General features: G+C 43.4%; 1 protein-coding gene across 10 annotated transcripts in view; it reads right to left on the reverse strand.

Annotated features, from left to right (window-relative positions):
- FAM184A (family with sequence similarity 184 member A) overlaps positions 1-25,088 on the reverse strand; it is a 168,952-nt gene that overhangs the window by 138,261 nt on the left and 5,603 nt on the right. The gene's annotated exons all lie outside the window — the stretch shown is intronic.

Raw genomic sequence — 25,088 nt, forward strand, 5'->3', positions numbered from 1 at the left:
CGACAATTATGTCAATTTCCTACCAAATCATAGACAAAACCCTAAATTTAATATCTCTGGGATCCTCTAAATTTAGTATCTCTGAAAAAACACCCCCCTGAGCGCTGCAAGTTTAAGCGCTGGAACGTGCCAGTATAGACAGTGCACCAGCGCTGGTAGCTACACCCCTTGTGGACGTGTTTTTTTAATCTCCCAGCGCTGTGCTGCAACTACACAAGCCATGTTAAAGGGTTTAACGTGGCCAGTGAAGGCGTGCCCTTACTAATGCAATCTCTTGGAAGTATTAGTAACTTCAAACAATTTTTGGAACAAAACGTGTGAAGTGGATTTCCTAGGAAATACTTGGGTGATGGGCATGTGAACGACCCACCTCTGAGCCCATCCTTCTGAAGCTATGCCCTGGGGCAGCCTTGTCAACTTCATGGCTCACTGAGCTGCACAATTTACAAGGCTGCCTGGCTCCCGGTGGGGAGTGGGGTCTGGAGCCGCCCAGCTCTCCAGGAGGCCGGGGGACAGCTGGGCTCTAGCTGCCTGGCTTTCTTGTCAATTTCACAGCTCCTGAAATTTCCTGCCATGAAATTGACATGACAGCTGATGTAAGGGATGCAGTGTCTACCTAGACACTGCACCACCCTAAGTACACCAACAAAACCCTTACGCCTCTCGTGGAGGTGGAGTTATTATGTTGCTGTAGTTGGGCACTTACATCATCGGGAGGAACGGTGTAATGTAGACACTGACATAACTATGTCAACATAAGCTGCCTTATATCGACCTAACTGCGTAGTGTAGACCAACCGGTAAAGGAAAGAAGACAGTGTATTCTTCCTGTTAGCAAGAAGCAGCTCTATCTAAATATGAAGCTATCAAGACACAGTCAATATAAAAGTTTCATGTATGGTACTGTAATTAGGGCTATCTGTTCAGGCTCTGTAGCAAAGGGAAATTAAGCATTAATGCTTTATGCATGTGCCTTACATATATCTTGTATTGAAATATATCCGAGATTCACAGTTTAAGGTGTTCTACATCTGACAGTACAAGATGTGATATGAACTTCTAACAGCAGGCCTTCCGAGCCATAGCTATACCCAAGTCCTTTTGATTTCTCAGAAGCAGCCTACCGAAAGAACTTACTACCTAAACAGTAAACTATCAGTATCAGGCCCCCAGGGATTCCTTAAGCGCCCCATGACTCCCAACTACTGGATTACCATAACTTGGCTGAGTCTGGTTAGACACACATTTCTATATGTTAGTTTGGCAGCAATTTCTACCTGCCATGGACTAGTTTAAAGGTCGACTACAGTCTCTACAGCCCTTTGTCCTCTTGGCACTACCAAACACCTTCACCTCCAATTAAAAAGCCTCCTTTTCTTGTGGGATATTCATAAAATCATGACAAAGCTTCCTGGGATCCGCCACCACCATCTGCAGCAGGAATGAGAGAGACTATTGAGAAAGTGTGGGGATAGCACTTTCACTAAAACTCTCTCTCTCTCAAACTTGGTCAGGACCTTGCTGCAGAAAAGACCTGTAGTTTCTTGTTCAGGTTAGTGCAAACAGATCCATTCCTGGGGTCCCCATGCTAAAGGAAGAATAGATCCATCACTCCCTGATGCATGGGTTCAATACCAAATCAAGTCAGAGAGTATCTCAATTAGCAGAAATGCAGGACATACAAGTTAGTCAAACTCCATATGGCAATTTCTGAAACGGTGCTGAATGTAGTTTGTCCCTGTTTACACTTGCAGCCAACTTATATTCACCTGCACCTGTTTGTTAACAACCATTATCAATAAGGTTAAGATTCTGTCCCAGATATTTTTAGTAAAAGTCAGGGGCTGGTCGGGGGCAAACAAAAAGAAAATCTGGACTTTTACTAAAAATACCCGGGGGGGGGGGGGGCGCGGGGGGATGTCAAGACTAACAATTGGAGTGCTGCCCAGGGACCGACTGCCGGCCAGCTGCTCCAGTGGCCAAGCGGACCAACTGCTGGCCAGCTGCTCCTAGGGCAGGGGCTGACCACTGCTGCTCCAGCCCCAGGGAGGCTGACCCAACCCTGGCTGCAGCTTGAGGCCTGGGGCTGCTGTTCCAGTGGCCTTGGGGCTGACAGCTGCTCCAGCTCTGCTCCTGCAGAAGTCACAGAGGTCCTGAAAAGTCACAGAATCCGTGACCTCTGCAACAGAATCGTAAACTTAATTATCAACAATGGATTGCTTTTACAGTGTACACAGGATTCAAAGTAGACCAGAAAAACAGAAGCCAATAATTTAGGAAAGGGAAAGCAACATGATTAGCAGAAGAAAAGATACCTAAAAAGTCGGCTTTAAGGATCTGAAGAGATGAAGTAACTGTTACTTACCTTAAAGTAATGGTGTTGATGCAATGATCATCAGTAATGATGTTGAGGCAATATAGCCTACTGCACAGAGCACTGGACTGGGATTCAGGAGACCTGAGGTCAATTCCCAGCTCTACCACTGGCCTGCTGGACAACCTTGGACAAGTCACTTCCCTCTCAGGTGTCTGTTTCCCCATCTGTAAAATGGGGATAATACTTACCTCCTTTGTAAAGACCTTTGAGATCTAAAGATAATTGCTATATAAGAACTAGGCACTCACGGTGTGCTTGAGATCAGAATTTTTTTTTTGCCAGCAATGTCTGTTGGGGCTGTGCATATCCTCTCAGTATCATTGTGCTTGTATCAAGGATATAACAGACAGACTGGGCAAAGCTACCCCTCAGTTTCTTCATGAATACAAAATCCAGGTGTTAAAAGGACTCCATAGTATCAGGGAAGGAGGGCAGGTCATGGACAACATCTCAAAGAACCACAGTTTCCATAAGATAAGTGACCATTTCTTCTTTGATCATCCATGCATATATACCACTCCTGGTGACTCACAAGCAGCCACCTAATCTACCTACACAAAGCCTGCAGTACAGCTCTACCAACAGAAGTATCATATTTCAATGCTTAAACTAGAGAATAAAACGTCAAAATAGAGACTGAACCCCAAGCTGCTGCTCTGCATGTTTCTGAGATGGGTATTCTCCTCAAGGAAGCTGCAGTTCCTGCCTGAGCTCTGGTAGAATCAGAGACTTGAACACCTCCTTAGATTCTTGAGGCAGATTGTCAGCAAAATCTGAGATGTTATGACAGATTAAATAGTCTCCTTGTTAACAGGACTTGGTAGTTAGCAATCCTTAATTCCAATGGGGTTAAGGACTGGCTGTTCCTGCTGAATAAAATAGAGTCATTTCAGCTCTCTAGCCTACGATGTCATTTTTGTTCGCTGTTATTTGCTTCTGGGATATCACTACCACAAGGGAATTTGGCTCAGGGTGGTATAAGTGTATTCAAATCCAATCGATAGTATCTGCTACATCTTATCTGCCTTCTTAAAGGTTGGTGCAACTGATACTGGAGCTTGCCAGTGTCCTTAGCCACTCTAACAAGGCTTCATTGATAGGTAGCACTAGGTGACTAGGCACGGATGTATGGTGTACATCCAAGAGCTTGCAAGCGCTTACCTGCAACCTCAAGCAGTACTTTAAGAGATTCTGCTACTTAGTGCAGCCCAAGTCTTGAAGGCTCTTGTAGTAATCTGGCTCAGATTACATAGATGTCCCACTAATATGCTGGGGATTATGATAGGATGGCCGCTGGCATAGTATTTTCCTTCCTGGGAAGATGTTCTTTGTCTGATAACTCCCCAATATACTCACTTTGATGTGTAGTCACTTAAACAATTGTAACCCTTCCAGAGAAGGAACAGGTCAGGTGGTCCCACCACTGGACAGAAGTGGAGAGGACTCGCCTTCATGATGAAATACCCATGGATTCCAATGGGGTCATGTTGCACGCATAGGGACTGAAGGTCAAGGTGGGAGATACCACAAAAATGTGCCTAAATCTTAGCCTAGAGTCTGTTGGAGGCCTTTGATCCCCTGACTCAAAGAGTTCATAAGAATTGGATCTTAGGGAGTCTGCAGGAGATACATCAGCAATTGGGAAGGTGTTTGGGTAGCCAGACATAGTCTCGCTAGAAGTTTTAGCTTTCAGTCATATTGTGCAAGAAATCAGTGCATGAAGAGAACATCATGCCTCTGATTACAGCATGCTCACTTTCTAAAAAGTTGTAGTTTAGCCAGCTGGAAAGAGTTATTTTTCTATTAGATTTCCTAAGCCTTTTTATTCTTTTCATGCAATGGTAAAAAGTAGTAACTCAGCTCTTCCTTATAGCTGTAGAAATGCAGCCATAGTGTGACAATTCATGTTTTAAGGGTAAGAGAGACACAAAAAGTTAGCTAAAAAGGGCATCTGGTACAAACTAGACACCAGACTTCATAAACTTTTTATTAGTAACTATTTTGAAAGGCTATTTTTAATAAGTCTACCAAACTGATAACCTGTTCCACCTGGTATTTAGCTGGTGACAATCTGAGTACCTTTCCCAGTCCTGAAGAAAAACTGTGTAGCTCAAAAGCTTGTCTCTTTCACAATCAGAAGTTGGTCCAATAACAGATATTACCTCCTCCACACTGACCTGGAAAAAAGGTATTTTCTCCTTCTTAGCCTTTCCACTTAATAAAAAAATTGACTGACCAAAGGGGAACTATGTAATGGTAAGTAGTCCATGATGGTGAACTGCTTTTAGTGGTAGGTTGCTTTCATTTTTCCCACATTTTTTAAGGAAGACACATGTAAACCTCATTAGGTTACTGCAAAGCTTGCACTAGCCAGGAGACATTCTGGTCTGCTTTTGGTTTCACACCATTAAGTAGCAGAGAACTGTCAGAACTTCTAAGTAATAACTCAGCAAATATTAGGAAATTTTTAGTGACAATTAGGGTTATAAGGACTGTACAACTGTATATAGCAAATAAGTGCAACAAACTGATTCATGCTTATGGGAGAGCAAAGAATGAGAACATGCATAAAATGCTATTTTAATTAAGGCTAAAGCAATGAAAAATATCAGATAAAGTAGATGGTCTACAGAACATGCTCAAGTTGTATAATTTTTTTGGGGGGGGTGGGGGTGGGGGTGTGATTATTTAGGACCTGAAAACAGAAAAAGCTTGAATTCCCTGAACAATGAGTTACATACATGATGCATCCAACATACATAGAACACATTAAAAGTATGCCCTTTTACAGTGATTATCTTTTTGGGTTTCTTAGGGGGAAAAGCTTTTTCTATACATGTTCTTATATGCATAATATATAAGGCTGAATGGTTAATTATTCATTTTGGTATGAAAAATGTTATTGTGGAAGAATTATAGTAAGACATAAGAGTTGGTAAGTTTTAAATAGGTGTAGGGAGAGAAACAAAAAGTGTGGTTGTTGACCTTAATAGTTTATTTCCTAAGTTTTCAGTATCTGAGGGAAGAGTTTTAAATATAAACACAGCGCAACCCTAGCTAGCTCTCGCTACATGACTATCCTTAGTTTTTATGAACTGGATATGAAAAAACAAATACACTTTCACAAAGAATGACGACAATACAGTGAACACACTGGCTGCAGCAACGGTTTGACTACTCAGAAATATTAACATTACATTAAATGTGGCTGTTACAACTTGGCAAATCTGCTAGAAGTTCTTCTGATGCCACTGACCAATGTATACTTTAAGTTTTGTAAAGCTAAAAAGGTATGATCTTGCAGAAGAGCTCTTTTGTTGACATAAAAAATGGAACAGGTCCATTTAAACAACTATGTTTAAAAATGTTCCTGGTGCGTTTGGGCATTCACCAGCTTCAAGTAAGTCTCTCTCATTTTAAATCCGTATGGTAATAAAATTCATAAAAACTTAAGTAATGTCGTATCATTTTGCGTTCTTTTTGCTATGGAAAAAGTAAAAAAAAAATGGTTACCTTCCTTTCATAAACTGTTGTTCAAGATGTGTTGCTCATGTCTATTCTAAGCAGGTGTATGTGCACCGCATGCACAGTCGCTGGAAGGTTTTTCCCCTTAGCAGTACCCGTCGGTTCAGCTGTGGAGCCCCCTGGAGTCACACCTTCATGGCTGTGTATATAGGGCCCTGCCAACCTGCCGCCTCTTCAGTTCCTTCTTGCCGGATACTCTGACAGAGGCGAGGCGGGTGGGTCTTGGAAGGGATATGAGCAACACATCTTGAAGAATAGTTACGAAAGGTAGGTACCAGTTTTTCAAGTGATTGCTCATGTCCATTCCAAGTAGGTAACTCTCATGTAATCCGTAGGAGGAGGGGTTGGAGTAGACCAAGTCGCAGACTGTAGCACCGCTGCAAAACATGGCAACATCTCTAGCATGCTGTGTTATGGCGTAGTGAGATGTAAAAGTGTGATTAGACGATCACGTCACCGCCCTGCAGATGTCTTGAATAGGAACCTGTGGCAGGAACGCTGCCAATGAAGCTTGTGCTGTTGTGGAATGTGCTGTTAATGCTGGGGCCGGTATCTTTGCTAGGTCATAGCATGCCCTGATACAAGCCGTGATCCATGAAGAGATCCTTTGGGACGACACCGCAAGCCCTTTTGTTTGCTCGGAAATCCAACAAAGAGCTGTGTCAATTTTCGAAATGGCTTACTCCACTCAATGTAAAAGGCTAACGCTCCTCTGACATCTAGGGAATGGAGCATGCGTTTTCGGTTACTGGCATGCAGCTTAGGGAAAAACACTGGAAGAAAAATGTCCTAATTCGTGTGAAACTGCAAAACCACCTTCAGAAGGAAAACTAGGTTTGGCTGCAACTGCACCTTGTCTTTATTGAAGACAGTATAAGGGAGCTTAGACACCCTCCTGGTCGAAGTTATAGCCACTAGGAACGCCATCTTCCAAGAAAGATAAAGTACAGAGCATGTTTAGCCATGGAGTTTCCATGCCGTGAGGTGGAGAGACTCCAAACTGGAATGCTGGAGGTGGCTGTGGTCCTGCATGATCAAGTCCGGGACGAGGGGCAGAGTTATAGACATGTCCACCGACAGGTCTAGCCGTGTGCTGAATCAGTGCTGATGTGGCCACACTGGTGCTATCAAGATTATTGGTGCTTCCTCTTCTCGGACCTTGAGGAGGGGCGGGAAAGGCCGGAATGCATACAGCAAGTGCCCCTTCCAAGGAAGGAGAAAGACGTCCCCAAGTGAGCCCAGGCTGTGATTCAGGAAGGAGCAGAATTGCTGACACTTCCCATTGCGCCCTGTCACGAACAGGTCTATCTGGGGAAATGTCCACCTTTGGAAGATGTTGATCGTGACATCCAGGGGAGACCACTCATGGTCGTGAAAGGATCTGCTGAGGTGATCGGCCAGTTCGTTCTGTGAGCCCGGAAGGTACAATGCCTCCAAGTGTATTGAGTGGGCGATGTAGAGGTCCCACAGCCTGAGGGCTTCCTAACACAGGGGAGAAGAGTGAGCACCACTCTGTTTATAGAGAACATCACTGTGGTATTGTCGGTCAATACTGATACACATCTGCCCTGTAGATGGGTTTGAAACGTCTGGCAAGTGAGGCAAATCACACACAGCTCCCTGACATTGATGTGCAGTGAAAGTTCTGCCTGGGACCAAAGACCTTGAGTCCTGAGCCTTCCTGGGTGCGCCCTTTATACCAGATGCATCTGTGACTAGGGACAGCGAATGCTGATATCTGGAGAAGAGTATTCCCGCACATACTACATGCAGGTGAAGCCACCACAGGAGGGACTCAAGGAGCGAGTGTGACCAGTTTGTCTAGGCGGTCTCGGTTCGGCCTGTACACCTGGGCTAGCCAAGCCTGAAGGGGTTGGAGCCGCAGCCTAGCATGCTATATCACATATCAACCATATGCCCGAGCAGTTTCAGGCAATTCCACACTGTAGCAGTGGGGAATCATCCGAGATCCTCTAGGATGGTGCTCCTGGCGAGGAAGTGAGATTCCGGGAGGAATGCTCTGGCCTGACTGGAGTCCAGGAGAGCTCCAATTAATTCTGTCCTTTGAGTGGGGTTATGGTTGACTTTGCCACGTTCAGAATGAGGCTGAGCCTGTGGAATATCATCTGCACCAGGCTCACGTGGTACTCCACTTGGGCCCAGGATTGGCCCCTGATTAGCCAGTCGTCTAGGCACAGAAATACTTGCACTTGCTGCTTCCATAGGAAGGCTGCCATGACCCCCATGCACTTGGTGAACACCCGAGGGGCCACCAAAAGGATCGTAAACTGATAGTGTGTGTTGCTGACCACGAAACAGAGGAACCATCTGTGGGATGGAATTATGGACATGTGAAAGTATGAGCCCTTCAAGTCGAGGGCAGCGTACCAGTCCCCCGGATCCAGGGAGGGAACAATGGAAGCTAGGGAGACCTTGTGGAACTTTAACTTCATGAATGTGTTTAGGTTTCACAGGTCTAAAATAGGCTTGGGCCCACTGTGGGCTTTGAGGATTAGGAAATATCGGGACTAGAACCCACTGCTCTATAACTCTGGAGGGACCTCCTCCACCGCCCTGAGTTGTAGGAGCGTTTGCACCTCCTGCACTAGAAGTTGCTCGTGAGAAAGGTCCCTGAAGAGGGATGGGGAAGGTGGTGGGAACAGAATTAGAGAGAATATCCCAATTCTACCATGCTCAAGACCCACTGGTCTGAGGTGATTTGAGCCCAGGCATGGTAGACGTGGGATAGACGACTCACAAAGGGAGGGGAAGGAACCGGGAATTGAACTGGTGCGCTGCCCCGGGCGCACCTTCAAAAGTTTGGTTTAGAGGCTGAGGGCTGCTTTGCTGCACCCCGACCCTGACTAGAGGACTGGGGGGGCCTCCGCCTGTTACTCCTGCCCCACTTCCTGTTATAGTCCTGGGAGGAGTTGAATAGAAGCAAGCGGTCGGTTGTGGCTTGAAGGGCTTTCTCTGGGAGGCTGGCGTATGAAGCCCCAGGAACTTAAGGGTTGCCCGTAAGTCCTTCAGGCTGTGGAGCCTAGTGTGTTTGCTCTGAAAAGAGTCCTGGACAGTCAAAAGGCAAGTTCTGGATAGTGTTTTCGACTTTGTGCAGGAGTCCTAAGACTTGAAGCAATGAGCTGCGTCTCATGGCTCCATCTCAGTTGCCATGGACCAAGTCGCCGAGTCTAGGGAGGCCTGTAAGGAGGTCCTCGCAGCTACCTTGCCCTCCTCCAGGACAGCCACAATTTTGGAGCGGGAATCCTCCGGTAAAAGTTCCTGGAACTTAAACATGTTCCAAGAATTGTAGCTACAGCAGCTAAGGACTGTCTGCTAGTTGGCAATGCAAAACTGGAGCCCCCTGGTAGAATACACTTTCCTACCAAAGAGATCCAGCTTCTTCACCACTCTGGACTTAGGGGTCAGCCCCAGTTGTCCCTGTCTTTCTTTCTGGTTGGCCACCCTCACCACCAGAGTACCCGATTGAGAGGGGTAAACAAATGCTCGTACGTCTTGGATGGCACAAAGTATTTCCTCTCTACCCCTTTCACCCTGGGGGAAAAAAGAGACAGGTGTTTGGCACAGCACCGTAGTGGTGTTCTGGATAGTTTTAATGAGGGGCAAAACCACCCTTGAAGGGCCTTCAGCGACCAGAATGTCCACCATAGGGTCTGTCTCCTCTGAGACCACCTCCGCCTGCATGTTTAGGTTTTGAGCCATCCTACTGAGCAGCTCCTGGTGTGCTCTGCTGTCCATAGCAGGCAGTGTGGTGGAAGTGTCCACCACCACTTAATGCAGGGAGGATGAGGATGATGCCTGTGAGGGCAACGGGTCTTCCTCCCCCTCTGGTTTCTAGGGATCCCCTTGCGTTGAAACAACTTGTGAGGTGCCAGGGTGGTGCTGGTTCCCGGGCCCTCACCACCTTGGTACCAGCCCCTGTACTGGGTCCCGCAGTGGTCTCAGTGACGACCTGCATACCCATCTCCTGCCCTTGCAGACGGAGTCAATGATGGAAGGACTCGAGCCTCCGAAGCCACCGACAGGTTTGGTGGTAGGCCCAGTGTCCAGAAGGGCCATTGAGCCAGTTGCTACCACTGCAGAGGACAGTTGACAAAATGGTGAGTAACAGTAGGGGAAAATTAGTATTGGGGAAATTAGGTTTAGGTTTTGTAATGACCCAACCACTCCCAGTCTTTATTCAGGCCTAATCTGATGGTGTCCAGTTGGCAAATTAATTCCAGTTCTGCAGTTTCACTTTGGAGACTGTTCTTGAAGTTTTTTTGTTGAAGAATTGCCACTTTTAAGTCTATGATTGAGTGACCAAGGAGATTGAAGTGTTCTACTGGTTTTTGAACGTTATGGTTCCTGATGTCAGATGTATGTCCATTTATTCTTTTGCATAGAGACTGACTGATTTGGCCAATGTACATGGCAGAGGGGCATTGCTGGCATATATCACGTTGGAAGATGTGCAGGTGAATGAGCCTCTGATGGTGTGGCTGATGTGGTTACATCCTATGATGGTGTCCCTCGAATAGATATGTGGACAGAGTTAGCACTCTGGGGTTTGTTGCAGGGTTTGGTTCCTGGCTTGGTGTTTTTGTGTGGGGTGCAGTTGCTGGTGAATATTTGCTTCAGGTTGGGAAACTGTCTGTAAGCGAGGACTGGCCTGTTCCCCAGGGTCTGTGAGAGCGAGGGATCGTCCTTCAGGATAGGCTGTGATCCTTGATAAGCTGGAGAGGTTTTAGTTGGGGGCTGCAGGTGACGGCTAGTGGTGTTCTGTTACTTTCTTTGTTGGGCCTCTCTTGTAGTAGGTGACTTCTCGGTACCCTTCTGGCTCTGTCAATCTGTTTCTTCGCTTACCAGGTGGTTATTGTAGTTTTAAGAACAATTGATAGAGATCCTGTAGGTGTTTGTCTCTGTCTGAGGGATCGGAGCAAATGCGGTTGTATTGTAGAGCTTTGCTGTAGACAATGGATCGCATGATGTGGTCTGGATGAAAGCTGGACGCATGTAGGTAAGTATAGCGGTCAATAGGTTTCCGGTATAATGTGGTGTTTATGTGACCATCTCTTATTAGCGCTGTAGTGTCTAGGAAGTGGACCTCTTGTGTGGACTGGTCCAGGCTGAGGTTGATGGTGGGGTGGAAATTGTTGAAACCTTGGTAATTTCTCCCTACTGTTACTCAAACTGTCTTGTCAACTGTCTGAAATGGGCCACTCGTTACCACTTCAAAAGTTATTTTTTCTCCCTTGGTATCCTGCTGTTATTTGTCTTGTTAGACTGACCTCACACTTGGTCATGCAACTCATATCTTTTCATGCATTTATACCTGCTCCTGTATTTTTCACTCCATGCATCTGATGATGAAGCGGGTTCTAGCCCATGAAAGCTTATGCCCAAATAAATTTGTTAGTCTGTATCAGCAAAAACAACGAAGAGTCCTTGTGGCACCTTAGAGACTAACACGGCTACCACTCCGAAACCTGATATTTTAGAGTGTCAATTTGCTTGTCCATGTAAGCAGACATGTTGTCTTTTGAGACTTTTTCAAAAGAAAATTATGTCAAACAAATGACTTTTACATTTAGTTGTAAAAGTGGGAGTTTTGTGGATGTTCTCTTTTATACAAATGAGTTCTACAGTTCAGGTCCAGCTGATATGAAAGTCCAGTCTCCTAAACACAAGGTTCTTCAGTCGGAATTTTCAAGTTTCACATAAAATGCAGACGTCATGGAAGCTAACGGGTGTGGAAGAAGTGACAACTGGTCAGGTAGCTTGATCCAATCTCATAGAGGACTCTGAACCTCAAGTTTAGATTCTCATACTGGGGAGGGAACCAGCGCAGAGAGCACAGCACTAAGGTTACCGGAAGGGTGTCTGCTTAATTTGAAGAGCCAGACACAAGAGCTATTACAAAAGCCAACTGTGAAGCTATATGGCTGAGGGAAGCCTTAAAGATACCTTTAACCATCAACCATAATAGTGTTGTATGATGCTTTTGTGAATTGGCGTGCCTTCTTGTGCACAGAGCTCAAATATAGGTGGGTGACTGACTCCCATTAAGAATTTTATAACATGACATTTATACTTTTATAACATGACATTTATACATATATACATTATACACTATAATATATATAATATATATATTAAACTACAACTCTGGAGTTTAAAAAAAAACCTGCTTGCAAACAGGGAACAAAGTTAAAGTGAAAATACATGTATAAAAAGATTTGAGCAGCACTGTAAAAATCACGTAAAAACATTTACATATTAAAAACATTACAATGTTTCATTCAGGTTACAAAACACTGATTAGTGGCCGATTCTGTGGTTATCACATGTCAGAGTAAGAAGTCATGGTTCTCGTTGTTCTCCCCTAATGTGGAGTGGTAAGGGTAAAGGTTCATGCTATGCTGTCACCTGTTATGTTGGAGGGTACATGGAGCAGGACCATGGTGTTTTAAAGCGATTGGAAAAGCTGTTGTATCTGGGGCCTTTGGGCACACTGCAGAACACTGAGCTACTGTGTGTGTTGCCTGAGCAAAACCATAATGGCTTGGTGCTCTTCTGCTCTTGGTGCTCTTCTCTTGGTGCACCTCTGCCCCTTTGTCTCTGTCCCTGCAGCGAACACTCTCTCTGGTCTTGGTCTTTCACCTTAGTCTTGGACATTCAGCCCCTCTAATCCTCATGTTCACGGGAAGCAGCTGTACAGAACTGGACAATATTGCCAAACATATCTTCCCTGGTGTGCTTCCTTCTTCACCTGATCAGGGCCATACATTCAGTAAGCATGGAGGGGGCACATCTCAAGACCACCATGGCAGAGGCTATTGATTAAAAAACAGATATAGCAATACCTTTACAGTCACATCTTTTAATTTTTGTAATATTTTACCTGTAAAATGAGGCGTCAAAAGTTGATAGCTTTGTTCTCTAAACACATGGGATGGGAGCTATTTTTAAATAGCAAAGAAAGGTGGGGGAAAGGGAAGGAAAAAGAGAAGATTTTGGGCAACAAAAAGATAAGAAATGTTTATGAGAAATAATGTATACACTTACCTGAACTCCCTTCACCTTCGTCACGATGGCTCATCTGCGCTTGGCTCGCAGGCCTGGCTTGACTCTGGTGAAGTTTCAAATAGCTCCTGGCTCACCACATGGTTTAAGTCTCCCCTGATCCCCATTCCTGCTCCCCATAATCCCTCCCACAAAACACAAAAACAGTGAACTGCATGGGACTCTACGCCAGGCTCTCACAAAAGTATCCACAGTCACACTCAGAGTCCTGGGGGGGTCCCACCAATTATGCCATGCAGTTTGTTGTAGAAGCAGCAAGTCTGCGGAAGCAGCCCCAGATTTTTTGTTGCCCTCCCTTGCCTTCTGATATGCCTGCCAAAGTTCCTTCACTTTCTTATGGCATTGCTGATCATTCCTGTTGTACCCCAGTTTTATCAACCCCTGTGCAATCTGCACATAGATATCTGTATTTCATCAGCTGCTCCTTAGTTGAGCTTATACAGCCTCTTCTCCCCAAAGCCAGCAGAAATCCATGACTTCCTTCGTTCTGCAGGCAGGAGCACATCTAGTAGCTCTCTGTGCAAGAAACTGGCATGGTCAGATGCTTGCAAAGGTGGATAATCATGAAAAAGCATTTCAAAAACATGCTGCAGATTTTAAAGGGGGCAGGCTTCCAGTGTTTGATCCCTGGGTAGTGGAGTTCAAAACTGTGACTTGAACTACTGTAGAGGGGACAGGGGCATTGTGGGACAGCTGCTGGAGGACTGTTAGGGTCAACACAGGTTGTCTACACTTACACTATGTCAATGAAAGTCAATCGAAAACGGCTGTGTCATTCAGGCAGTTGGTGTTATTGCATCAATGAAATGGGATGCTTACATTGCTGAGAGTCAAATTTAGGTGCAGACACATGCAAAACTACATCAACACAAATTGATTTAGGTTGACATAACTTTGCAGTGCAGACCAGGTCAGAGATGGTAACACTACATAAAGAGGAGCAGGGTTTCAGGGTGGGAGTGTAAATTTGGCAAGCAAGATGAGAATTCCACTACTTCTTGGATTTACCTTGTGAACTGTTGGTTATTATAGCACACAGATCATAAAAGTGGGTATTTGATCAAGAATTATCTATCTGTATTGAAAGCAGCAACAGGGACTAGCAGAACATGCTTTATAGAGGTCATGGAAAGGGAACTTAGCTAGACTTAATCAAGCCTGGAAAAAAATAATTTTGTTCTTTTTTTTCCCCCAGGGCAGCAAGAACATCCCTCGGCCCACGCCACTTCCCGCAGCCCCCATTGGACTGGAGCAGTGAACCGCAGCCAGTGGGAGCCACAATCAGCCGAACCTGCGGATGCGGCAGGTAAACAAACCGGCCCAGCCCGCCCGGGGCTTTCCCTGAACAAGCAGCGGCCCTAGTTTGAGAACCACTGATCTACATCATGTAGTCCACAATCACACAAATACCTTGTCCCCTCTTGTGGGCAGTCCATGCACTGAGGTTTATCAATCTCCTATAGCAGTGTTTCCCAAACTTACAACAGTTGCATACCTCTTTTGAGACGACATCTGTCTTACTGGTGTACCCCTTCTCCGGTGAAGATAATTTTTTTTTTGGGGGGGGGGGGGGATTTTTATAACACTCCTAATTTGTTTCATTCTGGATTAAATGTTTATTAGAAATAAATACAAATTACAATACGTACAGTTGAAACAAAAAATTTAATAGAAATAATAATTACATATAGAAATAGTACTAGAAATAATTTAAATAGAAGTGAATCAACAATCTGGCAGAACAGCATGTATATATGGTGAAGTCACATCATTCTGAAATTAAAATATGCTGGTTTGGTTAGGTTAGTGAAGAAAGTATTAAAACTAGTGCTATTTCAGTATTGAAAAATTTTCAGTACTAACTATTCAGTGCGAGGGATGGCATTGCTTTTGACCAGACACTATCGCGGGGATATCTGGCTCGATGTTTGTGATCTTAAGACGAAGATAGGGCTCCATGTCAATAAGACCATTTCTTTTTTTGTTTTGATGCCAACCAGCGCAGATAAACCGATCTTGCACAAATACGAGGTGGGAAAGGGCAGAAGATACTTGACAGCTTTGTCCGATAGAGCTGGATATTCAGAGCTAACCCCCAACCGAAATGACTTCAGTGTATTTTGCTCAAGTTTTGTTTTCAGGGAGCTACTTGAATCCAGCTCCAAGGCTGTTCTTCTGAAGCAGAGAAGTTATTTGGCAAAGTTTGAACATTGATGATTAAAGCGTTCCTTATCCATTCAAAGGTGCCATCCGGTTCAGGGAAATACTTACGAAGATCTTTCTGCAAGCTTTCCAAATGCTGCCTCATGGTTTGCAACACATCACTATCAAGTTCATTAGTCGAGTTTATTACTAAGTCATGAAGAGATGGAAAGGAATCCAGGTCATGACGACTAAGACGTTTATGCCACAGTTTCAATTTCGCAACCATGGCGCTCACTTTGTCTTGAACGTGGAATATGGATATGAGTTTCCCTTGCAAGGATAGACTGAGGTTGTTTAAATGAGCAAAGATATCTGCAATATATGCTAGTTTGCACAGCCATTTCCAGTCGTGTATACGGTCTCGCAGGTTAAAGGTTTCATCTAAAAACCACACACACCTTTGCAGTTCTTCTCGCAGCTCAAACGGGCGATTCAGAACTTTTACATACGAAAGCCAACACACTTCAGCGTGAAATAGGAGTTGTGTGTAATCACTGCCCATCTTATCACAAACCTGAGAAAATAGCCGGGCGTTCAGAGGGCGGCCTTTCCCAAATTGATTATTTTCACAGCTTCATCCAGTACTTGCTTTAGATCTGCCTGCATTTTCTGGGTGGAGAATGCTTCCCTGTGAATGCAACAATGAGTCAATTTTGCTTCTGGCGCAACAGCCTGAATATGTGCAACAACTCCTTTCTTCAAACCAATCATGGCTCGGGTGCCATCTGTGCTTATTCCAACACAACGACTCCAATCCAAGTAATTGTTTTTGATAAAGTCATCAATAACTTTAAAAATAGCTTCTCCAGTTGTATGTGTTGGCATAGGTTGGCAGAACAAAATATCATCGTGGACTTAATTATTCAGCTCTTATCTGACAAACAAAAGATTAGCTAAATTCACAACATCAGTGAATTCATCCGCTTTCAGTGCATACTAGCGACTCTTTTGTTCTCTTGACAATTGCTGCTTTACGTTTTCGGCCAAATCTGTGATTCTATGATGAACAGTGTTATTTGAGAGGGAGACACAATCTATAGCTTTGCTAGCCTTGTCTCCAATCATCACTTGCACCGTTACTTTGGCTGCAGGTTTTACTAATGTCTCGCCAATCACTTCAGCAGCTCCGGACTTTGCAATTAAGTATGCCACACTATATGAAGCTTCCAAAGCTCTCATATTTTCACCTCCCATCACATTACGAATTGTTTTCTGGCACTTTTGGAGATCTTTGTGCCTATTTTCGAAGAATTCTACAGGTTTTCCCTCATATTCTTTATGTTTGCTATCGAAATGGCATTTTAGGTTAGATGATTTCATACTTTCATTTGTGAGAGTCTCGTAACAAATCACACATAATGGAACAGGCTCCACCTCATCTCCAGTCCACGAAAATCCCAGTTTAAGATATTCAACATATTTGCGGGCTTTTTTCATTTTCTTTGCAGCTGATACGTTCAATAAACTTACAGATGGTTCACTAATTTTGTTGTCACAATTGTCTGATGTAGCCATATCACTTCATTTTTCGGCATAATTGTCACTAACATTCGTATTTCCTTCATAATTTTCTTTTGTACATTTCAAACTTCCCGCTTTTAGCCAGCAATCCATTGTAAATGGGTTTAACAAAAACAAGAGAAATATTGTATATTAATACACACCAAGTTTGTACTTGCTACGATCTTTAGATTACTATGAGTAGTTATTCACTTTTATCCGTCAGTATGACTTCTGCACATGCCACAAAGGCAAGTATATTGCCCGAGCCACTATAACGCGCGCGCGTGGTTTGCGTCGGCTCTGCTGTGCTATTAGATGTTACTGGATGCGTTATCATATTAGTTACAATGTAAACTTGTGTGTATTTCTACTGTACAAGTGTACACCATTCTTATGTATTAAATTTTAGTGAATTGTTTTCTGCTGCTAAAAAAACCTATAATAAAGTAAAATAAAAAATTTTGCCATGTACCCCTTGAAACCCTTTCGCATACCACACTTTGGGAAACACTGTCCTATAGCCTTTGAGTTACAGAACATGGATTCTTTAGCTCAGGCAGAAGCAGCTAATGCTTACAGATCCTGAGGTCCTGGTTAAATACCTGCTGCTGTCAGCCAGTCCAGTGGCATCGTGCTACACTTGAGTACCAGACTAAGATGACCACCACTTCTGCAGACAAAGTAAAACAAAGCTGTTCTATAAATCAGTACTGTGAAATTGTGCCCACAATGTGACGTTCAAGACTTATGACCACTTTCTGGCTACTACATCCAGCTGTCACAACAGATCCCTTTTTAATTTGATGAGCCTCTAGGGATTTTAAAGTTGCCAAACTAAGCAGCCAGTTTGATAGACAAAACTGAACACTTGCATTATGCATCACCTCTGCTTTGTATGTTCTCCCACATGAACTAAATAAAAGACAGTCTCTACGGTTCAAAAAGGCATACTAAATCTACACTGACAGATTCCTCTGAAGTTGCATATTAAAACATGGGTTCCCTCTCTCTGAATACTAGTTAATTAAAAGAGGCAAATCCACATCAGTTAGTGTTAGATTAAACTAGCACAGCAGTGCAATCAAAGGTTGGCTATAATTCTGAAACAGATATTTTTCAATAATTAATTTCTACATTTGACATTCTTCTGATTGCACATCTTATGAAAGCTCCAAAGGCTGCAATTCTCTCTACCCACACATACAGTACATCACGAACAGCAACAATGTATGTTTCTCCATGCTGTCCTTCCAGCAAGCAGAGAGAAGTAGCTCAGGATCTACCCCAATATGACTTCAGAACTGACAGTATTTTACTCTGAAAGGCATTTAGAAAGCCTAAACAACTGTTCGGTCTCTCCCCAAAGTGAATCATCAGCCACTAACAGAAAAGTTATTTGACTCTCATTAGAAATGTCATGTTGTTTTAGCTACCTAGTGCCAAGTCACTAATTTTTCTATCCAGTAGGTTTTTTGATGCTCCTTTAATGACTTGTTTCAAGCAGGACAGAGGCAAACCCATGGACTTCATTAGAACCTTCACCAGCAATTCTGTAATTAAGGCTGTAACCAAGCAGCCCATTACACACCTTACTTCAAAAAAGTTCAAGGTAAGATATATTGTCTTCATTGCTTACATTACTTTTTATATACATACATTACACACACACACACACACACTCCCCCTGACCCCCTCCAAATCATTAAGGAAATTTAAAATAAAGAGAAACTATAGTTAAGGTTGTCAAGAAGGTAAGATACTAAGGTCAGGTCTACACCAGAGCTCAAAGTCAACTCCAGTACTCCACTGAAACGAGAAGTGTAAGGTAAGTTGACAGGAGAATTTCTCCGGTCGACCCTGTGCAGCGTAGACACCACAGTAAGTTGACCTAAGCTACATCGACTCCAGCTGTGTTATTCATGTAGCTGGAGTTGCTTAACTTAGGCGGACTTACCCCATTGTGTAGACCAGGCCTAAGATATAGATATGGCATATCCTACCTTAGGAAGTCCAAGCACATCTCTTAACACAAAATTTCTCATTTTTAAAAAAGGCTTTAATGCACAGTAGAAAGAAAATAGAATGATTTATTCAGTATATTGCAATGAAATTGTCATTACATATATTATAGAGCAGAATAGGCAAAATTTTTGAAAGTTGAACCCCCAGAAATTAAACCACCACACACTGCAGGGAAATCTTTAATATGTTCTGTATTTAGTGTTCAAGAAAACAAGGACACTAACACTGCCCTTTCTGCAATAGTATCAAATCATTTAAAGTCTCCCATTTTATTATTCAAGACTTGTCCATGTGGTATTGATGTTCAAATCTGTTCTCTTATGAATTCCTACCCTCCAAATTTTTGTCCCTCGCTTGCAATTCTAGGATTATATTGGAATGCTGAACTGCTATTTTTAATGCACACTAGGGTGCAGACATAAGTTTGTTTAAAAAGTTAAAAATTAAAACATTCTTAGAAAAATGTTAACTCTATTAACAAAAGCCAAACTACAGTGGGATAGTAATTAACAAAAAAATAGTAATTTGAACAATACAGCAATTTGAGAATTCTACAAGATATTTTTCAAACAGACTACACTAATCTGGAGGTTTCCCATTCCTCCCCATTTCAAGGAGTAGCAGTTTCTCTTTTAGTCCTATATGAGCAGACTTTCAATAGGTCTTAGTTCCTTGATTGAAGGAAGAGAATGAGACAATAATACTTGCTATTACTGCAAACAGAGTCAAAGTAGAATAGAATTAGTACTGGTAATATATAATAGTTTGACAGACAACTAAGCTACTTTGCAAGTCTCAAGTATGATCTGGCAAGGTGGGGGATGGTAGCTTTGACCATGAGGCATCTACTCTCACAAGAAAGCATCCTGTACAGTAGGAGAGCTATTCCCTTCCCCATTTTAGCCTTCTGTGTGGATTGTCTGTTTCATTAGGAAGGATATGACATGGATTACAAATACTGTTAATGCCTAGAGCCCCAAGAGAGGAACTGTACAATAGAGGGTGAGTGAGTCCTGGCCCCCAAAACTTGCCATCTAAATAAACAAGACAGGAAAAGGGCAGGAGGAGGGAAAAAAAAAAAAAAAAAAAGATACAAAAGTGAAGTGAGTTGCCAAAATTCAAGCACGTCAGTGGCAGAATTGAGAACAGAAATCAAAACTGGATTCTGGGATTCAGGAGACCTATCTACTGGGCAATGATACTCACTCCACCCCTATGGCTCTTAGCATTTTTCTGTATCTTTGAGCTCCCTGCAGTTTGTCAATATCTAACCACGACTGAAGGTCCAGCCCTGGGCACAGTAACCCATATGAAGTCTCACTGGAGTGGAATAGAGAGACTATGGGTACATCTACACACCAAAAAAAGACAGCAAATTTCAGACCTGGGGTCAACTGACACAGGCTCACACAGTGGGGCTAAAAATAGCAGTGTAGACATTGAGGCTTGGACTACGACTGGGCTCTGAGACCCTCCCTCCTTGCTAAGTTTCACAGCTTGGGCTCCAGCCCAAGTCCCAACATTTACACATCTCTTTTTAGCCCTGCAGGGAAAGCTAGAGTCAGTTTGACCAGGGCTCTGAGACTTGCTGCCATTTGTGTGTGTATGTACCCTATATTACAGCAACTGGGTACATCCTAATGATCTCTTTGGAACATTTATAGTTACAGGACAGCAAGTGTGTGTACAGCAGTTCCAGAAATGTTTACAGGTAAGTGTTATACTATGCAGAAGTCCAGTAGTATCTTTATTATAAAAAAGAAATAAATAAAATCTAGAGTCACAGAACAGCATTTTTAGAATTAACATGGGACATGTAATAATGAAGCAGCTTTCTCATGCTTATGGCTGTTGAACAGCTAAGAGAAAAGCTTTCCCAAAGATTAAATATTTAATTCTTAATGCATTAACTTGAGGGGTAGGGAAGAAGTATTTGACACACTTGGAATCACAGACAGAAATCAGAATTTATTATTTCATTCAGGCAGTCTTTTGACCTTTCAGAAGGACAGGTACAAAAGGAAAGGTCATAGAAACTAGAGATTGCTTCTGGGTAGAGTCTTAAGTTTCTAACTTCAATCTTAGAATATGAAACGTCTGTTTCATAAAGGCCACCGCAGAGACTAACTTCACTTTTAGCAAAGCCCTGTTCTCTCATTGTTTATATAGCATACAATTTAAGTTACAGCTATCAGAAACTCAGAGTCAAGTCTCATGATTTGAAAGGGTTCCACTGGCAGTCAAGCTTTATATCCAAAATGTCCTGTGCTCAGTGAATTTATCTGGAACGAACCACTGGTAAAAGGCAAAAACATATCACCATATCTATTTCAGAGTAACAGCCGTGTTAGTCTGTATTCGCAAAAAGAAAAGGAGTACTTGTGGCACCTTAGAGACTAACCAATTTATTTGAGCATGAGCTTTCGTGAGCTACAGCTCACTTCATGGGATGCATACTGTGGAAATTGCAGAAGACATTATATACACAGACACCATGAGACAATACCTCCTCCCACCCCACTCTCCTGCTGGTAATAGCTTATCTAAAGTGATCATCAAGTTGGGCCATTTCCAGCACAAATCCAGGTTCTCACCCTCCGCCCCCCCCACACACAAACTCACTCTCTTGCTGGTAATAGCCCATCCAAAGTGACCACTCTCTTCACAATGTGTATGATAATCAAGGCGGGCCATTTCCTGCAGAAATCCAGGTTCTCTCACCTCCTCACCCCCCTCCAAAAACCACACACACAAACTCACTCTGCTGCTGGTAATAGCCTATCCAAAGTGACCACTCTCCTTATAACGTGCATGAAAATCAAGGTGGGCCATTTCCAGCACAAATACAGGTTCTCACCCCCCCCTTCCCCCCCCCCAAAAACACACACACACACACACTAACTCACTCTCCTGCTGGCAATAGCTCATCCAAACTGACCACTCTCCCCACAATGTGCATGACAATCAAGGTGGACCACTTCCAGCATAAATCCAAGTTTAACCAGAACGTCGGGGGGGGGGGGGGAACAAGGGGAAATAGGCTACCTTGCATAATGACTTAGCCACTCCCAGTCTCTATTTAAGCCTAAATTAATAGCATCCAAATTGCAAGTGAATTCCAATTCAGCAGTTTCTCGCTGGACTCTGGATTTGAAGTTTTTTTGTAAGAATGCTTGATAGATGATTCTCTATCAAGCATTCTTACAACTACAATACCCACCTGCGAAAGTGAAGAAACAGATTGATAGAGCCAGAAGAGTTCCCAGAAGTCACCTACTACAGGACAGGCCTAACAAAGAAAATAACAGAACGCCACTAGCCGTCATCTTCAGCCCCCAACTAAAATCCCTCCAACGCATTATTAAGGATCTACAACCTATCCTGAAGGATGACCCAACACTCTCACAAATCTTGGGAGACAGGCCAGTCCTTGCCTACAGACAGCCCCCCAACCTGAAGCGAATACTCACCAACAACCACATACCACACAACAGAACCACTAACCCAGGAACCTATCCTTGCAACAAAGCCCGTTGCCAGCTGTGTCCACATATCTATTCAGGGGACACCATCACAGGGCCTAATAACATCAGCCACACTATCAGAGGCTCGTTCACCTGCACATCCACCAATGTGATATATGCCATCATGTGGCAGCAATGCCCCTCTGCCATGTACATTGGTCAAACTGGACAGTCTCTACATAAAAGAATAAATGGACACAAATCAGATGTCAAGAATTATAACATTCATAAACCTGTCAGAGAACACTTCAATCTCTCTGGTCACGCAATCAGAGACATGAAGGTCGCTATCTTACAACAAAAAAACTTCAAATCCAGACTCCAGCGAGAAACTGCTGAATTGGAATTCATTTGCAAATTGGATACTATTAATTTAGGCTTAAATAGAGACTGGGAGTGGCTAAGTCATTATGCAAGGTAGCCTATTTCCCCTTGTTTTTTCCTACCCCCCCCTCCCCCCAGACGTCCTGGTTAAACTTGTTTTTTCCTACCCCCCCCTCCCCCCAGACATCCTGGTTAAACTTGGATTTATGCTGGAAGTGGCCCACCTTGATTGTCATGCACATTGTGGGGAGAGTGGTCAGTTTGGATGAGCTATTACCAGCAGGAGAGTGAGTTTGTGTGTGGGGGGGGGGGGGCGGAGGGTGAGAAAACCTGGATTTGTGCTGGAAATGGCCCACCTTGATTATCATGCACATTGTAGGGAGAGTGGTCACTTTGGATGGGCTATTACCAGCAAGAGAGTGAGTTTGTGTGTGGGGGGGGGGGAGGGCGGAGGGTGAGAAAACCTGGATTTGTGCTGGAAATGGCCCAACTTGATGATCACTTTAGATAAGCTATTACCAGCAGCAGAGTGGGGTGGGAGGAGGTATTGTTTCATGGTGTCTGTGTATATAATGTCTTCTGCAATTTCCACAGTATGCATCCGATGAAGTGAGCTGTAGCTCACGAAAGCTCATGCTCAAATAAATTGGTTAGTCTCTAAGGTGCCACAAGTACTCCTTTTCTTTTCACCATATCTATGGAAATGTTTGGACCAAAGCCTGCCATTCTTTCTTAGGAAAGAATCACTAACTTCAATAGGAATTCCACATGTAAAAGAGTGACCAACAGGAATCTCTACCCGTATGTTCCTTTACGGGAACTGACTAATTTGAAACAAATATTAAGATCACCTCTTTATGAGCCCACAGGTTTTCCTTATTGTCTATTTATAATCCAGCTTTATCCCAGACACCCTTAAAGATTAACATGCTGTGACATTGCACTCCATAACGTTTTATGGAAATATGCTTATGAGTGTGAATATAACGTAACTGGAATATGCGTTACGCATAAGGTCTCTTGTAAGGTATTATTATAAAGCTTATAATCTACTGAGTGTCTTCATCCTATTTGTATGAATGTATCATTCCTGTAACTCAAACTAGGAATATGAAGTATAACTCTGAGGTCCTACTGTAATTATGCAAAGTGTGGGCCATTAATAGTGGTCGGAAGCTTGATGGCTCCCATTGACTCGGACAACTGGTTGTAAATGGTCTGTTTACTTGCAAACCTTCCTGGGTTTGTGCAGGCCAGCCCTGGAAGAATGGAGGCTGGGGTCTCACAGGACATGTGAACATGTCACCTGATACTGGAATCCATCTTAAACCTGGTGCCTTTCCATTTTGAAAGAGGGGTGGGGACCCAAAGAGAAAAGATTCCCACCTTGTGCCAAAGCTGTAAAAGGGGGTGGAAGAGAACAAAGGGGGCTGCCAGTCATGAGAACACCCCTGCTTTCCACCTAAGATGTCTGCTGGAACTAACAAGGACTGCACCAGGGGAAAGGAATGGGCCCAGACTAGGAAGAAGTCTAGTCTGTGAGAGAAGCTTATTGGAACATCTCTGAGGGTGAGATTTTACCTGTAATCAGTTTCTAAAATATATTAGGCTTAGATTTGCGTGTTTTTGCTTTATTTTGTTTGGTGACTTACTTTCTTCTGTCTATTACTTGAAACCATTTAAATCCTACTTTTTAGACTTAATAAAATCACTTTTGTTTATTAATAAACCCAGAGTAAGTGATTAACACCTGGGGGAGCAAACAGCTGTGCATCTCTCTATTAGTCTTATAGAGGGCGGACAATTTATGAGTTTACCCTGTATAAGCTTTATACAAAACAAAACTGATTTATTTGGGGTTAGGATCCCACTGGGTGAATGGAGGTAAGTAACCTGCTGAGCAATTTTTAGTTAAAGTCTGCAGCTTTGGGGGCGTGGACCAGGCCTGGGTCTGTGTTGCAACAGGCTAGCATGTCTGGCTCAACAAGGCAAGGTTCTGGAGTCCCAGGCTGGCATGGAAAACAGGCTCAGATGTAATTCCAGCACGTCAGGTGAAAGTCCCAAGGGGGTCTCCGTGACCGAACCCGTCCCACATCTTAAAAACAACTTTAGTGCTGAAGTTAACAGTTTATTAGGTCAGAAAAAACTAACCATTTAAATACCGGTCTGAGGACAGAATGATCAGGATACCAATATCTAAATTTTCTCCACTAACCCTGCTCCATCAACAAAAAAATCCCAAAAGGAAAGCTTCCTGTATTAAAGAAGTTCCAGGAGCCTACTTTAGTGCCACTATCAAGTTTTGGGCTCTTGAATCCTAACCCTTTTTCCACCAACAGGGCAGTGAAGGAAAAAAGGATTACTAAAGAGGTTTTGACAATATTTAGTCTTGATGACAAACGCAGAAAGGAATTCTAACGGTTTAGGAAAAGAGAGAGTTTACTGTTCTTCCATGAAAAGATCTGGTTGCTACCTAATATTTTAACTTCACATCAGTCACTGGGCCAAGCACAAAGAAGCCTAGA

Source organism: Natator depressus, chromosome 3 (assembly GCF_965152275.1).
Source record: "Natator depressus isolate rNatDep1 chromosome 3, rNatDep2.hap1, whole genome shotgun sequence".
Taxonomy (NCBI): domain Eukaryota; kingdom Metazoa; phylum Chordata; order Testudines; family Cheloniidae; genus Natator; species Natator depressus.